The sequence below is a fragment of the Carassius auratus genome, chromosome 47 (assembly GCF_003368295.1).
Source record: "Carassius auratus strain Wakin chromosome 47, ASM336829v1, whole genome shotgun sequence".
NCBI classification, from domain to species: domain Eukaryota; kingdom Metazoa; phylum Chordata; class Actinopteri; order Cypriniformes; family Cyprinidae; genus Carassius; species Carassius auratus.
Window position 1 is genome coordinate 14,496,237 of NC_039289.1, and position 19,236 is coordinate 14,515,472.

At 36.3% G+C, this 19,236-nt stretch overlaps 1 long non-coding RNA gene across 1 annotated transcript; it reads right to left on the bottom strand.

The window, feature by feature from the left end:
* Positions 1-1,975: 1,975 nt before the first annotated feature.
* LOC113065194 (uncharacterized) lies at positions 1,976-18,869 on the bottom strand. The gene is made up of 3 exons (XR_003278949.1): positions 18,682-18,869; positions 17,687-17,791; positions 1,976-3,431 (listed from the first exon to the last, which is right to left on the bottom strand). It is a non-coding gene; the product is annotated as an uncharacterized LOC113065194 (long non-coding RNA).
* Positions 18,870-19,236: the final 367 nt, after the last annotated feature.

Sequence of the window (19,236 nt, forward strand, 5' to 3'; positions counted from 1 at the left end):
CATATTTTTTCATATATTCACACAGAAAATAGTTATTTTAAATGTGTCGTTTTTATTGTTTACTGTCAGGATAACATTAATTGAGCCCATACTTCGGAATGGTATTGTGTATATATATGACCAATAGAAGCAATTTGATGAGCCATATGTGAATATGGAAAAGCTTTCTTTCTAAACTTTACAGTAGACATAGCTGGTTAATTTACCCATAACCTATTAAAATAGTTAATACTTTCCCGTCCTCGTATCCAATTCACACTTTCCATTTCAATGTTTTCCTCATCACTGAATTCTTACATTCTCTCTTCTAGAGACACACAAACCAGATGCATTGTGCAATCCATGAATAGAATCCGTCCAATTCCTCATCCCAAAATTTTCAACAATTTAGTGAATTTTTCATACAGTTGAGTGAATTCCAGAGGTGCTTCAAGAGGAACACATGTCCTCAAGTATGCTGACATTTGAATGCATTTCTAGGGTGACGGCTGTAGGAACCCTGTCAGTTTGGGGTGTCTTTGCTGGATCATGGTGGGCCATTGTGACTGCTTCTCAACTTCCTGCCAGTAACTGTCTGAGCGAGGCAAGAAGTAACTTTTTGGAATGTGGCAAGTCCTTGTGAACAATTTAAAGTTCCTTTTTCTAACATTTTAAACTGATGGAGTTATACCAAAATTGTGGGGACTCACACAGGACTCTCATAAGGATATTTGCTGTCATTAACTGAGCTCATAGCAGTTTAATGCAGACCAATTAAGAGTCATATTTGCTAATACAGTTGTTAAGTTTCTCCAAGGACCATTGTGATTGAGGCCATACATCCCATTGTATTCCAGTAATTAATGATACTTTGGTATACTTTGGACTATACGGGGATATGACTTTAAGAAGGCTAAAAGAATGGGCGAGATATACAGTAATCCACAATTCAAACACACAAAGCTCTAATGACAAATGACTTCAGAAGGTCAGAATAAGAGTCAACACAAGAGAGCAGCTTCACTCCGGAATCAAATGCAAAGATCCATTGAGGACTATAAGAAATAGTTTGAGGGAAAAGTTTTAGGAGAAAGTTGGATTATTGAATCCAAAGAGGAATGGGATTGACTCCATCTGTAAAGAGGGTCTTCCAGTTGACTTTAGCCTACATTCTGGATGCTGGTTCAGGAAGCTATCTCTCACACTTCCTCCTGCAGTCCTTAACATGATCCTTGAAGGGGGAGTGTACCAAAAGGCATAGCCTCTATGTAAGGGTCTTTGTCCCTATTGGGGGCCAAACAGTGGGATCCTACATGGAAGGAAGCACCCGCCCCCTCCTTCAACAACAGCAGGAGGAGAAAGAAAGCACATTACATGCTTGAAAATCAGCCCACTGCCATTCTTTGGTTACCAAACCAGTGGGGGGACACAGTCGCTTTCAGACATACTCTACAGTTTGTGAGTCGTGAGATGGGCGGATGAGATTCGCCTTGGCTCACACCACGGAGTTCGTGAATGCACCTGTGATTGTGGCTCCCTGCATTGTTGTGGTGTTTTGTTGAGTGTCACATTTCAGTAATGGAAATGAGGCAATAAAACGAAAGGGAAGTTGGTATCAGTTTCACCTGTACACAAAAGTGTGCCACAAGCGTGGTATTCAAATGGAAGATGGTTTACTCAAAGCACAGATCAGATTTTTTTTTTTTTACTTGCAACTCAATTACCAGACTACCCATTCATAAATTACATCAAGCATGTAAATATGCAATAATAGATTTCAAAACAACAGTCGACATGCCTCTACGGTCTACAGCAATACTACTGTACATGCATATTTGGCAAAGTTGAATGACAGTAGATGTTTGACTTGATTTTTTCCCTCCTCTTTTCTTCTAGATTTTTTTCTACTCAAGCATGGCGGTGATAATTGGATTGTGTGGACACCTGTATGAGTGCAGTATTTCCAGGGGATTAGAGAACGGGATGGGTGAGTCAACTCAAATTATTGTAATGTTAACCTATACAACTGGCAGCTGCCGCCCCTACTACTCACTAAAATAAGGTCCCAGTGGTCACAGAACCTGTCCAACTCCAGAACAACCTCTAGAGCCAAAAATATGCAGGTGATTTTCTAAAGCTGGTGCATTTAATAGGTGGTTCTAAAAAGTTCCAACATTGTGTATTGTGCAAAAGTAAGCTGTTGATTTCTGCATTCTCTGATAAAGGGGTACAACAGCTTGTCCCTTGTCCTAGGTACCCTTAAAGAGATAACTTTGTACCTTATCTACTCCTTTAAGGTTTATAGTGGTACTTTAAGAGTACATATTACTACTCTAAAATAAACAAAAACTAATCTGCACATTTTCGGGGTACAAAGTTGTCCTTTTAAAGGGCTCTTCATCAGTGAAGTTGTTGTACTCATAAAAATAAAACACCTTTTTGAAAATAATGCCCAATATGTTGTACACTAAGATGTATTCAAGGTGTAAATAAAATGTTATTACTTTTTATTTGATGGTTACACTACATTACATTTTAGTCATTCAAATGTAAAATTTTCTAGAAATTTTTAGAATTTAGGTTTAAATAGAATACATATGCAAAAATTTGCCACATGCATTTTAACTAGATTTTTAAAACATTTATTTATCATTTATGGACATTGCTCAATGTCACTGATCCATTACTGACCCGACAACCTCACAAATTTGCATCAGAATCAAAAGATTAGGAAAGTGTTTTCCCTGACCAGAATTATTTATTTATCCTAACTACAACCAATTATTGGGTTAGCTGCATTTTATGATTTGATTTAGCATCCTTTTCCTCTTCTGTCTACCATTAGAACACATTTGTGACCCATTTTGAGGTCCCAACTATCCAGTTAAGATCCACTGATGAAGATGGTAGATGAGCTTTTACGCAAGAGTAAATTTTATCTGTTAATAAAGTCTAAGGAATATTATATTTTTCAGTGTTTGATATCACATTTTGTCCTGGTAAACGAAGGATAAATGTCAGACACTACTGCCAACAGGCCTTGTATAAGCTCGTCAGGGCGGCCATCGTTAGCAGAAGTTTGTAAACAGAGCACAGAGTGTGTGGAAGGGGGGCAGAGGTGCTGAAAGACGAGACGGCAATAGTGAAACTCAAGCTGGTTGGAGAAGTGGGGGGGTTGTTTGACCACCAGGATGAACGATGAGTCGACAGTCCCGTCAGAAACCACTGCCCCGGCAACAGTGCAGATTCACTAGGTGTTGTCTAGGCAGGTAATTCATCAGCTCATGCTGGGCCTCCGAAAACTTCCCATGGTCACTTCTGTGTGCGAATACGTAATGAGCTGGAGGGCTTCACATTTGCCATGGCTGATTAGACGAGAACAATGAACCCAAACAGAACTGGCAGTCCTCACAATGGGGGCTGGGAAGCCTCAAGGCATTGCCTCCATATATCTAGAGCAGGAAGAGAGAGAGAAAAGTGAGCAAAACTGTAGTTTATAACTGTCCTCTCTTTTGGACGGCTGATGAACATGTACGACACTGTCACTAGACTTCCGAGAGTTTCTATGTGTTGTAAGTTTGTGCTAAAAGCCTAAAGAAAAAAGGTAAACAGCATTTTGTCATATTTTAATGAATAGACAGAGAAATATAGATTTATAAATTGTTTGTTTATAATTATTATTAGGATCAGGATTATAGTAAATTAAATTGAATGTTAACTGAATTAAAATAAATATAAAAACTTAAACATTTTATTTCAGCTATTTGCAAAGTAACATTTCTAATTTTCATTTTAATTAATTTGATGTTCTAAATTACCAAACTAAAACTTGCAAAAGTGAGCAAATATGAATATAAAATATAAATATTTAAATATATTTAAATAGATTATAATATATATATATTTAAATATATATTTAAAATAAATTCAAATACAGATACATGTCTAAAAATATAGACATATTTTTAATAAATAAAAATGACAGAAATTACTAAAACTTTAAACTACATTTCTAAAAAGTCATTTTTTTTTTACTTTTTAAAATGAAAATCGAAAATATGAAAATAAACAATATAAAAAAAATATTTTTCAAAACTTAATTCTTAAAAATGCAGTTTTATAAAAAGTAAAATATTATCTTATTGATACTAAAATAGCATTCATTTGAATTAAAAAAAATGTAAATTTACATCTATTACTATAAAAGTAACATTATTTGAAGAAATGTGAATGTGAGGCCGTATAAAACTTCTTACAGTCATACTAGGGTGTTGTGGGTGGTTGCTAGGTCATTGCTATGTGGTTACTAAGGTGTTACGAATGATTATTAGTGCATTGCTATGCAGTCGCTAGGATGTTTTTGGGTACTTTCTAGGAGCTTGACAGGTTAGTTTTGGATATTTAGGCAGTTATTTATTAAGTCAAAATAACCCACAGCAAAGTCTCTAGATATAGAATTCTTCAGCTGTTTTATGAAAATTAATTCAACAAGCTGATTGTTTCGGTGTATAATTCACGTCTACAGCAGAATAAGTTAAGTTAAAATGTATTACTTGACCCGTTATGTATTGCAATATGCATACTTTAGCAAACTCCATTAATTACAGAATAAAAATGGCTTGACTGTCATTTAATTCCCATGAAACTATTAAATTTTGTTCTTTCTGATTATTTGTGTGCAATATTATCATACTGTTTATAGCTACACTAAAATGAACAGTCCTTTTCTGACCAACCAAAAATGTGGTAATCTTAACTAAGCAATTTGGCCTGGAAAGAGATCAATGTCATTAGCGTCTCTTGTTTGACAAAGAGGAACTGGCTCGTGGAGAGCGTTCAATCTCCGCAGCAGGCGTATCTCTTTGAACACGCTCTACCAAATGAGTTTCTCTATCAGTTGGAGACCGCTTCGCTCTCCGCTTTAAAAATAGAGATGATGGGAGGGAAGCCCCTGGAATATTTATTGGAAGGGGGGAATAAATCCACAATCCACTGACAATTTTCCTCTCCCGGTCACATGTTCTTCCCGTTCATGACTGTTTTTCTAATTACTTAACGGTATTTACATATTATTTCAGTGTAGTGTGGCAGATCAGCAATGAGGCGCTGAAGATTCACACTTAATTGTATTTCATAAATCATATTGGAGCCCCTTCAGAATAAGCTCCCTGTAACAAAACGATAAAATGGCCAATTATGAGAAAATTCCAGGGTCTGTAATTTACTGAACAGACTCTAGAGAGGGTCTTTTGAGAGGAAAGATAGACTCCTTGTTGAACTGTTTTCCTTGCTTTATGTCATATTAATGAATAAATGATGAGTGTTTGTGATCATTCGTGCTTGTTTTTGTGTTCTTTACACACAGAACATCCGTCACTTTGACAAACTGACCCCCCATCAGGAAGATTGGACCCAAACTAGTGTTTGCAGTCTTAACTATAGCCTTTTCAATGCAAATAACTGGAGTGATAGGTAGAGATAGCAGCTCCATCACTCTCAGAGCTGCTCCAATTCCTAATCATGCTATTTGTTTTAGCTTTTGCAGGTTCTGTCCAGACCCGTGGACTGAGTTCACCTGACTGTTGTCTCGCGATGGACCAGATCTGCACATTTGGGGACGTCGGTGTCAGCACACTTGAAGCATCAACTTTGACCTCTCAGTAAATGCATACTTTAGAGTCATGCTAAAATGGTTGTGCATATGGAATTTACTAATGCTTATGACTTATTTCACCAAAATAAACTCCAAATCTATATTTCTAATAACAATATTTAATACAAGAATAGTAATTTCTGTAATATGGTACTGTTCTGTGTTAATACATCATGTTTGGAGATAGCTTTATTTTGTTTCTGAGATAGATTTAATTAATTGTATATGTTTATAAAAAAAAAAAGAATAATAAAAAAAAGAAAGATTCATGCAAATCGAAGAAAAAAAAACTTTTATAGAACAAATTTGAAGATACAGAAGCTTTTCACTACATATTTTGCTACAACAAAGATATTTATATAGGGATTCAAATGAATCAATGAATTGTTTATTTGAATTGATTTATTTGGAATAAAGCAACCAAACAAACTGATTCACTAAAATCAATCAAATTTTTGTAATCCAGTTTAGGAGTATTTGATTTTCTCATTCTGCTATGAAGCCTTTTGTGTAAAATTATGTGATGAATGGTTGAAGCATTAGTTGTTAATGTGTTAGTAATGCCCATTTGGAAAATTAATCGCTGTATATCAGTGTTAAAAAACAACAAAATATTAATGGTCAGTACATTGTTTTGTCTATTCAAAACTTCGGCTTGAAACAATATTGAAACAATATTTTTTCTTATTTGTCTTCATTTGAATTAAATTCATGTTACAGAAATATTGATATATGCAATTATTTATTAGATAGTAAGTAATTCAATTAAAATCCATTATTTTGCTTTGTTACTTTGCATTATTTTTAAAATCTTTGTATATATGATGGTTTTTACAAGGTTTTGGAAAACTTGAACTGTTTAAATGTAATGCCATGTAATGTCATGTGGTATGACTATTAAGTAAAATGTATTATATTTGTATTAGCCCATCCAAATACATGTGAGTGTACACATCTTTATTTTACTTCTACTTTTCGAGGTAAGCCTTTTGTTTGTTTGTTTGTTTGTTTGTTTGTTTTAACAAATGTCATGAACTATAAAATCCTAAATGCCATTACATTTTTGGGAATCATACTTCATGACATTTAAGAACCTCAACTACACTGTTAAAAATCGCTGTAAAAAAACGGCCAAATTTCGACAGTAAAATACTGTTTTTCATTTAAACAGTGCATTCTGGGTAATATTAATCGTTTTCGAGAAGTAGCCTGCTGCTATATATCGTAAAATAACAAAGTTCAAATTCGACACTCAGCGGCTGTGTTTCAAATCACACCCTACTCCCTCATTCACTATTCCCTACATGAGTTTACTAATATAGTCCACCTGACAGAGAGAATGAACACTAATGAGTGAATTCAGACACTGATCAACAGCTGCTGTTAATGAGTAGAATCACTGAAGAAAAAAAAAACATAACAAGACAAACACATGAAATACAACTGACTTCAGCCACAGCCTTAGATGAAATCAACTGAAGATTTAAACGATCAACAAACAGCTTCACCAACTTCACACATTACTAACCAGACTGACTTTATTTCTATCAGATCAGAGATCAGAGATCAAAAAATCTTATTGAGAATTACAGAGATTTAGATGATAATGTTACTGTTTCGTCTGACGTCACCATTGTGGAGATAAGTGTTTGCTTTAGTTGGGCTCCTGACCCTTGACTTTTGTACTTCAACTTTTGTTTCATTGTTATATTTGTATCTTTATGATACATCTGTTACAGCAATATTAATCTTCATGGTCAAGTGACTATGACGGTTTCTGTCAGGCATGATCTACTAGACTGACTTATTGCTATAATAGTCAATTCATAATTTGGTGTTGAATTATATGAGTGAATAACACTTTTCTTTTGTTTGTTTTTTCAATTTTATAAGATTGAACGGTAATGTGATTATCTGGATATGGATTTAATGACATTTTGAGCTTTAAATATTTTGGGCAGCAGTCCTCACAACACTGAAAGAGAGACATCAACAATCAGCATATTAATCTCAACAATGGTGACAATCAAAAGGTTTATGATGCAATGCATGCTGGGTACCAGCACAGGATAAAACTCATCCATGACTCCCAGCATGCATTGGGGCATGAATAAATTATGCCCCTGAATTGTTCACTTATTTTCTTGAATTCTTATGTGCTTATAATTTTGCATTTGTTTTAAGTTTTAGTAGCATGTGTTGTGATGTTCAGAACTGATCTGTTCATTTATTTTGTGGATTGTCACCATTGTTGTGATTCATACGCTGATTCTTGATGTTTCTGTCTAAATTTTGAGTGAAATTTTCTTAACAAATTTTCTTAACAGTCTTTTATAACTTATGGCTCAGAAGTGTTCATTCTTATGCTGTAATATCAATATTCAATAAGAGAAGAGACACGGGATTAGATCAGAAATAATAGTGTTTGTTCTTGTCAATATATAAACAACAATATCAGATTTTTTTTTCTTCTGTGTACTTTTGTTTTGCTATAACAAGTTCCAAAGACGCATTGTTAAAGCATGTTAAAAAAAAACTTAGTTGTTGAAAAGTCATGTTCAAGAGCCCAACTAAAGTAAACACTGATCTCCATCATGGTAGTGAAAAAAACACCTAAACCTATTTAACTCTCCATAAGTTCTTCTGTAGACATCTGACAGAAATAAAGTCAGTCTGGTTAGTAATGTGAATCTGGTGAAGCTGTTTTAATAGTTGTTTAATCAGATCTTGAGAGATTTGATGTATTCTTTTATTCAGTTGATTTCATCTAAGGCTGTGGCTGAAGTCATTTGTAGATCTTGTGTTTCTCTTTCCTTCAGTGATTCTGCAGGTGTTTATACTAATGCTCAATCATCAATTAATCACCGAATTATCTCATTAACTTCACTGATTCAGTGTTACTCTAACACTCTGTAGTGTGCACACATTATAAGTGTTCATTTAAAACTGAGGATTTTCTTGTGGGGTTTAAAGGGTTAAAGATTTCAGATGAAGAAAAAACAGCATGAAACATAATTTAACAGTAATAAACTGTAATTAATTTACAGGAAACAAACTGTAGAAAAACAGTTATTTACTGGCGCCCCTGCTGCCAGTAAAAAACTGTTTTTCAACTGTTTCTTGCCGTAAATTAATGGTTGCCAGCAAAAAAAGTGTTTTTCTACAGTTTGTTGCCGTTAAGTCAAGGAAAAACAGTAATATACTGTAAAATGTAAACGTCAGATTTACCAAATGAAAAAAAAGTTAATTTAACTAAAATATTTGTGAACATCCATAGAAAAAAAACTAGGCAAAGTCATACACTGATAATGAAAGTAAATACTGAACTTGACTGTATTAATGTGTGTTTGCACAAGAGAAATAGTTTAATGTAGTTTTGTTGTTCACCATTGTGCTGGAGAGTAGAGCCTTTGCTTCAGTCAATGATGAGCCACAATTTCTGATTTTCAGCTGCTTTATGTAAAGGCAGTAAATGTGGAGTCGCTGATACAGTGATGATCTCTGCGTTAAGTACTTCAGCATATACATGTGTGCTATAGCTGACAATGAGCTGCAGTGATTTGAGTAAAAGTCATGTATTTAGTTACTTTATTCCTGCACATTAAGTGTAAGAAATATTCCTTCTCAGTGGACTCAAATGAAATAAGTTCATAGTACTAACATCGTAGGAATGCTAGTTTTAAAAACTCGAACTGTTTGAAGCAGTGGGAGTGGAGTTAATTTCTATGGTAGAATTTACGGTAAAATACTGTTAAAAAATAAAAGTGGTAAATTAATGGTTAAGAGCTGTAAATTAACAGTACTTTACTGGCGCCCCTGCTGCCAGAAAATTACTGTTATTTAACGGCAATTTTTTTTATAGTGTAGCCTGTCTTCTCCTAAAAAAAATACCAAATTATATGTTCATTTGAGAGATTTGTTAACATAATTTAGTTTTATATTTTTTCCCTACGTCTCTGCATGATGGTTGCACCACATGACTTTGATTTGGCAGACAAAGGTTTTCAATTATTAATAAACAGTAAAAAAGGAAAAAAAAAAAAATTCTAAAAAATAATGATACATGATACCAAAATAATTAATTAGGGTTTCATTTGAATAATTTATAATATCATGAGGACAGTTGCATTACCCTGATATTTTTAACATTTCCAACCAAAAAAACAAACAAAAAAACATTAAGGTGATTTTTAACTTTGAAAGAAAATTAAAACACACTAATGAAGGTGTATCCAGGTCATTATGTGGATGAATCACATTTTTTTTTTTACGTATATGTTTTAATAAAATAATAAATAATAAAAAAAATATATATATATACATCTGCACCAGAATCTTTAGATTATTTTCAAGCCGTTAAAACCCTTAATTGATTGACAACTTTTCTGAATAATGCAGGGGAAGTGTATGCGCCTAAACACCTTACACCTCTACCTTCTGTTGCACTGTATGTAAATGAGTATATGATTCATAATTAATCTTAGTGTAGGGCGTCCTGTTGGAATATAATAGCGTAAGGAAACTGCTCTTCTGCAGTATCAGTGTGGCAGCCCTGCGGTGCTGAAACTCTGTCACATTACCGTCTCTCTCGCTCTCGAAGCTCCCAGGCCAGCTCTGTGCTCTCCGTATTCAACATAAAGTGCTGTGACACGCTGCTCTCCACCTCTACCTGCAGTTATATTTGGGCTTATTCTGGTGTGCGCGGTCACTTCTCAAATACTATTTGTGAAAAAGAATATTAACCCACATAAGTGATTGTTTTTGAGTAAGCACTGAGAGTCTATTTGCGACGGATTGGAGAAGGTCCAGACAAACCAAAGCTCCATCCATGTAAGGACCAGATTGCACTCGACTTTTTCCCAGGTTAACACCGAATGTTATTAAAGCAAGTTGACCGCAGGGTCAACACAAGAGCAGGCCATGAAAACAAACAATTAATTTGGCATGGAGGTGTAATGGGATGATCTCCCGGCAGGGCCGGATCCATTGTTCGGCTGGAATTAACCATGGCAGGTCATGTGTCACTGGGCGCTGACCTCGGTCCATTCACTAGCCCACACTAGCATTAGCCATGGCCCTGCAAGGGGTCAAACACAGTTACAAGCCAGCCAAACAGCCCTCCTAACACACGCACACAAAACACACACTGCCTTCCAGTTCCTGGCCACTTCTGACGGCAGAAGATCTTGCCAAACAAAGGCATGGCCTTTACCAGGAAGGGATGTCCAGGCCACAAGATGCCCATCCCCCAACTCTTGCTCTTTGGAAAAGGTAACTGTGATGACATTTCTGCAAAAATATATAATACATTGTTTCTTGCATATTTCCCAAAAACATTTTATTATGTTAGCTATTGTTTGTAATGTATTTTGGAAGGTCAGAAAAAAAAGCACATTCTGATTTATTCAGATCAGATGAATGTGAATCTGCCAGCATTGTATTGTGTTATTGTCCATAAATGCTGGTAGTTTGGAAGTGAAATGTCTGATGAGTGATGCTAAAAGCAAATTCAGATTTGTCTGAAATTTTATTTCATTATTTCATGTTGAAAAGCCGTTGGATTTTATCCATGGTAAATGAACATGAATCTGGCAACAGTTTTTTTTTAGGTAAGTTGTATTTCCACAGTTCAGAAATGAATGCATTTGATTTGATCCAAAGCAAATTAACTTGAATCTTGATTAGGTCGGTTGTGGTTGAAATGTCTGTTGGGTGGCATAAACAGTAATGCTGTGCCACTGACATTAAACCTCACTGGGGTGCATGTCCCTAACGCGTCGTTTGCTAACTGTGGTAGTTAGTTCCATTGAAATCTATTGGTAATGACGGAACTTGCGACCATAGTTGTTTTTGGGAAATGCACCCCGATCCTGTTAACAAAAGTAAATGTGAGATAAAAACATGTATTTGCTGAAGCAACTATACCATTCCAACATTTCGTCTTTGGGCTCTTTTATTGAGTTTCATGACTCACAGGATTGCGATGCTGTAACGGCTGCGCTACCTAGCATGTTTACTACATCAGAAAAGCCATTCAAATGGAGCTAGTTAGGCCATAGCACAGTATTGTGCAAATAACTGTGTGAAAATACGTTTTTACTAATTAATAACCAGTCCCGGTAATCATAATTTGTGCAAACAGTAATACAAGTTTTTCGGTGTTTTACGGCTTCTAGTGTTCATTTCAGCTGGAACCTGCAGTGAATTGTATATATAGGGACGTTTGTCAAAAATGTAGGTAACATTTTTCCAATAAACCTAGTGTAGGTTGGCATTCCCTACTGTGAAATTGAAGATGGCAATGGGTCTGTGACACCTTCAAGTGAATCATCACTTCTAAAGCTACATTTACTCAAAGTCAAAGTCACTTTGCACTCAGAGAAGAACAGTTTAGCGTGTTCACTATGACATATCGGCCACAGGCCACCTATCAGGATGGCTTTATGTTGTCCGTATGTTGCTGTTTTTTAAACGACTCCCTCAAAGTTGCTGACATCATTTACCGTGAGTCACCTGAGGCACGAATCGCTCCGGTGCATGTGGGGTATAGTCAGAGGCGGTTAGCACGCTAATACACCAGACAGATGCACAGTGAAACTGCGGTATGTTGAAAAAACATCTGATCCCGTAGCCTTGGGCCACAGATACCACAGAAACATGTTGTGTGGATGACAGACAGTTATGCAAAACGATATTTGTGCTGCTAATCCTACTTAGCATACATCTGGGATGTGACTGTTAGTATTTGTTATCTACAGTGTTTCACAGGTATATCATCCATATTTAAACACAAGCAAACAACAGCTGGAAGCTGACGGCACACGTTCTCCGTTGTGACAGGCAGACTCCAGGAGACAGGAGTCTCTTTGATTGGGTAGAAAAGGACGGGCTGAAGCCCCAAAGCACAGAGCCCGAATTAAAACTTCAGTCCCCCATGTAAGACTCAATTTCATCTCTGACCCGACATTATACAAATGAGAAGAGGACTGAACCATAGATGGAGTCCCTGAGCTGTAGGCCTGCGATGGGGGACATCTAGTCTTTCAATGTCAGAACAGCAGATAGTTTTGAAGATCCACTGGAACATTATTATTTTGTAAAGCATCAACAAGATGGCAGGGTTTTTGTTATATCATATTATTTCTCCCGAAGAAGGCTTGATGGAAAGAACCTTGTAGGACCAAGCAAAGAACAGCACACACATTTCGGTAGCACTTTATTTTACAGTCCTGTACCTCAAGTACTTACTACATACTTATTATAGTAATTACAATAACTATGTAATAACTAGGTACTAACCCTAAACCCTACCCCATGTAGTTACCTTGTATTACCAGAACTTTCTTAGATAAATACACTGTAATTACACATACTGTAGAATAAAGTGCAACCGGCAATAACATGAGTGAAACACTGAAGCTGGCTGACTGAATAACTGATCATGTGTTAATTTGTCTTGATTGCAGGACAGACGAACCCATCATCCCACAGCAGTAGCTCCTTAAACTGGGTGACAGTCCCATTTGAATGGCACGGAGGGGTCGCTATGAACTGATTCAGTGGCTTGATGACTGGACATATTCTTATGGCTACCATGGGGTAGGACAACATGAACAGTGCAGACTTCATACGAGCCCACACAAGACGACTGTCTGCTCTTGACTGAGGAATTGTTCATGCTAAGAAAACTCTCCCAGCAGCAAACTGGAATATCACTGCCAGCCGAGATTTGATTTGTTGTTTGGATACAGTAATGCTTTTTTTGCCTTTGACAGTAATGAATGTCTCTTTTAGGTTCCGGTGCTGGACACGGAAAGTTTCGATTGTTTGTGTTTTAATGTTAATGATATTTCACAGAAATGATGTGAGGTGAAGGTCAAGGGATGGTTCTCTCGGTATTGGCATTGTGTCGTCCTCCCTGGAGACGATTAAATTGGTCACTTAGAGAGAGTCATGTCACAGGAATCTTTGTCGTCGCTAGATGATATCTGGGCAGCAGAGAACTACTTGCCTTCTGGCGTGGCTATACAAACTGTATGAATGGAGGATGTTTGGACTCTGATCCTGTAATTTGAGCTCCAAATGGACAACAGCCACAAGTCATCCAGAAACTCTGCCCATGCCCCTGGAAATTGTGGAGGACGGTAACAAGTAGACAGACTTTTAACTAAAACATGATATGCCATTCAATTAATCACACTTAATTGCATACATCAAATTTGCAAAGAAAAGCATCCAAATTATTATAATTCAGTATAATAAACTTTTCTCAACAAATTCTGTAACATGAAACGTTTTTAGATTACAAGAATAAATGTTTTGGTGTCCCCAAATTAAGACTACTTTTTAATGCTATTTATGGTTTATTTTTTTAGCTAAATATCTCAATTAATTGAACACATCAAATTTGCAGAGAAAAGCATCCAAATGATTCTGATTCAATGTAACAAACTATTTATTCTCAATATAAGACCAGGACAACTAGAGCCCCAGATACAGATCCCCTGTAAAGACCTTGTCTCAGAGGAGCACCAGGACAAGACCACAGGAAACAGATGATTCTTCTGCACAATCTGACTTTGCTGCAGCCTGGAATTGAACTACTGGTTTCGTCTGGTCAGAGGAGAACTGACCCCCCAACTGAGCCTGGTTTCTCCCAAGGTTTTTTTCTCCATTCTGTCACCGATGGAGTTTCGGTTCCTTGCCGCTGTCGCCTCTGGCTTGCTTAGTTGGGGTCACTTCATCTACAGCGATATCATTGACTTGATTGCAAGTAAAAACAGACACTATTTCAACTGAACAGAGATGAGATAACTGAATTCAATGATGAACTGCCTTTAACTATCATTTTACATTATTGAGACACTGTTTTCCAAATGAATGTTGTTCAGTGCTTTGACGCAATGTATTTTGTTTGAAGCACTATATAAATAAAGGTGATTGATTGATTGATTGATATTCTGTAACATGAAAAATAGTACGATTGCAAGACTAAATCATTGGTTTTACACTGTCACTGTATAAAAACTAATTATACTTTAATAATTTTTCAATCTTTAGTCAAATATATTTGTTTTTACTTATATTTACAAATTATGTGAATTAAAATTCATAATTTATATTTTTGATTGTTAGTTCAACTTGTATGCACATTGAAATAAAACAATAATTCTATCATATTTTAAAGTATTTATACTTACTGTACTGCATTTAGAACGTATTGAATTGCATTGTTGATTTCAGTATTTATTGTTTTTTACCGTAAATAGTTTAATGAGAATATTATTTATAATAATAATCAGTGAGAATGATTCAGAAAGACTAAACCAGATGGATTACTTTAATGAGAATTTGCTTAACCCCCCTCCCCTTGTGGTTTTGAGGTGATTTTTTTTATGTTTGAGTGAAATGGTAAAATTTCCATTTTTAAGATACCATGTCAGTTGATGTGTCCAATTCAAACAGGAAACCTGAATACATTTTTAATATTAAACTGGCTTGTCCTCCATTAGAAATGTAAAAAATCAATTTATTTTCTTATTAGAGTTATTATGTTTCAGATTATAGAGACCTAACTGCGTTTACAAGTAAGCTATAACACAATTATAAAGCGTCTTCTCTGTATTTTGAGCACCTTGAGGAAGGTCCTCTACATGTAACAGCCAGGACTGGGTTGGCTCCATATTTCTGTTTGATTTCCCAGATGGAGTCAAAGCCATTTTTGTAAATGCAGAGAAAAAGCCAAGAGCCAAGTTTGCCCATTTTGGAAACATAAGGATTGACTTCAGTGTGATGAAGCCAAGATCTCAAAGAGAGTCAAGGGAGTTATTCAGCAAACATATGGCCACACATCCATACCCAACATCTCATCCCATTCAATCCCAGAATCTCTTGGGATATTTTCTTGGAACAACAATAAATGTATTGGAAAAAGTAGTTTCTTTTAAGTCCTCTAGCAAGCACCTCTTTAATTAGATCACTGACTTGGTGCCAAAACCAACAGCAGGTGTAATGTTATGGTAAGTCATAAACTGTATAATCCATAATAATTGCTCCTTTAGTCTGAAAGTACAGTAGACCTTAAGACAGGTAAATGAAGCATTAAAGAATTAGATGATCACATCATCTAGATATTGCAACCTAAAATGTCTTTTTATAACTTTTTTTTGTCTATTTAGCATGGCTAGTTAGAAGTTAATCTGGAGTTTTCCAAAATTCAAGATAAGTAGTGAATTCTGACTAAATACATTTTTTTGCAAGACGTTTAACACGTAGCTTTAGCATCAGTTTCCTTGGTGTACCATGCATGATTATTTGTTCACCAGAAATGAAATTTCTCAATCAAGAGAAAGACAGAATTGTCATTTATGAGTGAACAAGAACCATGAGTGAGAAGACAAAGATATCTTCATGTTTTAAGCCTTGCATGCATTGAGCACCATTGATGGTCAAACTGGGTCGACTCGACCCCAAACAGAACTTTTAGGTCCATTAGAGAAGAATGTGCCTATGAGTTCTTGTGATATAAACCATGTGGGGAACAACACTCACCATCCTTGCCTGTCATTCACCCACGCCATCCTTAAGCTCCCATTCATGGAATGTCTATAATGAGAGTGGACATGTCAGCTATGATACACTCAGAGAGAAGAAGAGAAACAGGGCATCGTACAAAGGGCTTTTATTCAGCCTGCCTTGTGTTTCCTCCACACTTGTATTGTAGCTGCTTTGTGACTTGATTAGTGGATCCTCTCACACATTCTCAGATGTGAAAAAGAGCACAATTTGCTTGGGGATTATTTTTAGTAAAGCCCAGTCGGCCTGCATTGTTTGTTGTGTGGCACAGTGGTTTGTTGACCTGAAATGCGACGGGGACTGGGCTGGGTATTGGAATACTGTCAAACTATTTAGGAAAACCGACAAGCATGTGCCAAAACCTGTTTGTTAAACCTGTAGGTCTATACTCTATGTACCATGGTATTGCCATGCTTCCCCAACGTACTTAGAATAGCATTGAATGAAAAAAATACAATATATTTGTCATGATACATCTCCAAACTGCTAAAAAGTACAATGGCTATTTTTTCAAACTAGATTTAGCTTGTTAGGAATCCTACCAAGCATGGTAAAAAGGATGTAACCTTTTGAGGGTAGAAAAGTGAGGCTTACCTGTACAGCTCGTACTAGTTGGCCTTGGTAACCCCCTAAACCCCACTATTATCTGGGTCACGGTACCAATGTAACTCATTCTACTCATACTATTCTGAGAGGGATTCAAACCAGAATCAACCTCTATGGAAGAAGGGCACACTAACAAGGAAGCTAAAGATTGCACCCTCTAGTGTCAGTGCACCTCTTAAGGGCAGGAGGGTGAGGTTTACCTGCACAGCTCTTAAAAGCTTGCATCTGTTACCACCACCCCACTAAAACTTACTACCATCTGGGTCACGGCACCAGTTTGATTGGTCAAACTTGTACTGCTCAGAGTGATATTCAAACCAGCACCAACTTGCAATGGAGGTGAGAGCAGTCCATCGGTGAGAGCAACAAGAATGCAGCCTCTATTGTCTGTTGCTAGTGCCCCTTTTGAGGGCAGAAGTGCTAGGTTTACCTGTAAATCTCTTACTAGCTGGTCTTGGTTACACTCAGCCCTCTAAACCTCACTACTATCTGGGTCATGGCACCAGTTTTACTGGTCCTACTTGCACCGCTCTGAGTGGGATTCAAACCAATGTCAGCTGGTATGGGCAGCAATACTTTTTCATATAATGGAAATCTTAATGGGAAATCTTACATTTCGTTTTTGTATGAACTATCCCTTTAACCTTATTCCACCAAAGAAAATGTTTAAGCCTTAAAGCTATGTCAGTGGACTGGCTGTACACAAGGGTTACATAGTTAATTAAGAAACCTCAACTCTAAATCTGTAAATTACTGTATGATCAAATTACTCCCACTAGAGAATTGGAAATAAACTGCTTAATCCAGTGTAAAAATGACCAAAATAGCAGACCTTTCAAAATGAATCCCTTTAGTAGTATTAAATAAATGAACCTTCTCATGACGGCCATGTCCATGTGAAGCTTACTGTACAGGGTTCATTGTTTGAGAGCGATGAGTGAATGCTGGTAATGCAATCTCCTTCCAGTGATTTCTCAACTACAAAGAAAGAGATGTGATATTAGGTGAGACACTGGACGTGATCAGTCACACACAGACAGTTCCCTCAGGACAGAATACAAAGGTCCATCCACCTGTCTCAGTCATCAAGATATGGGAACACATTCTGTGTGAGCATATGACAGATTTTATGCCCAAAAGCTACAGTATGCAACATAGAATGGTAAAGGAATCTTCTGGGATGAAAATAATAATAATATTTATTGCTTTTCATTCCTCCATAAATACACAAATATAATAGTTTTTTGTTTATTAATTAATTAATTTGCATATTTTGGTCATGGATTTGTAAAGAACACTATTTAACAATTAACAATAACCATTTTCCATTTTAATCTATTTTAAAATGTAATTTATCCCTGTGATTTTTCAGCATCATTTGTAAATGTGTTTACTGTAACTTTTGATCAAATTACTGTTTGCTTTAATTAAAACAAACAAGTCTTACTGACCCCCACATTTGGAATGGTAGTGTATGCATTTGCATGTTTATATATTGCACAATACATAGCTTCATAAAATATCGATGTGAATAGAGAATAACAGCATGTGAATAAAAGCAATCAATTCAGCATATCAGGACAGATCTCACAAGAAGCATATTTTTTATGTGGTATGTCTGTTATGATGTTATTATGATTGCGGTTAGGCTAGTTTAAGCCTCAGACGGCACGCCTACAATTCATTCTCTGACTGTGAAAAATCATTGCGTGCTCATTTTCTCAATGTAGATTGCTAATATGATTGACTGATTGCCTTTACGCAACTTTGAGTGATGTCTTCGATATAATAAGTGTTTACTACTTTGATCGGAGAGCAGAGTTAGGCAGTAACCCTAAACGGTTTTATATAGCTTATTATATACATACTCTTCTTTTGCTGTTTTTCCCAGTCAACTGGAGGAGAAAAGGTGTTCTGTTCAGCTCTGGAAGTGGCTGGATTTTCAACACAGTCAGTCCCACGATAGTGTTTCATACTCACCCTGTTCACCTGTGCTGATGGAAAAGTGTGGAAACAGGCCCAGAGAGAGAGAGAGTGTGAGATAGAGAGAGAGAGAGAGATGGAGAGAGAGAGAGAGAGAGATGGAGAGAGAGAGAGACATGGGGGGGGGGGGGGTGTTCACCTGTTCTCTCACCTAACGAGTTTGACTTCATCTGCCGCCCACTCTTGGCCTCTGGCTGTTCAGAATAACACACGAACATACTCCTCGTACAATTTCTACGGAATATAGTCTTCATTGAAATGCACTATTTGTGCACGTATGGAATTCTCAGATGACCTACATTTACCAAAATGTACAGATCAAAATAATCAGAACACTTTATATCCCACAATACTGTGCAGTGTGTTTAACCAGATGTAGCATCTTTTTTTTTTTTTTTATAAAATGTGTATACAAAATTATATTTAAAACAACAAAATCA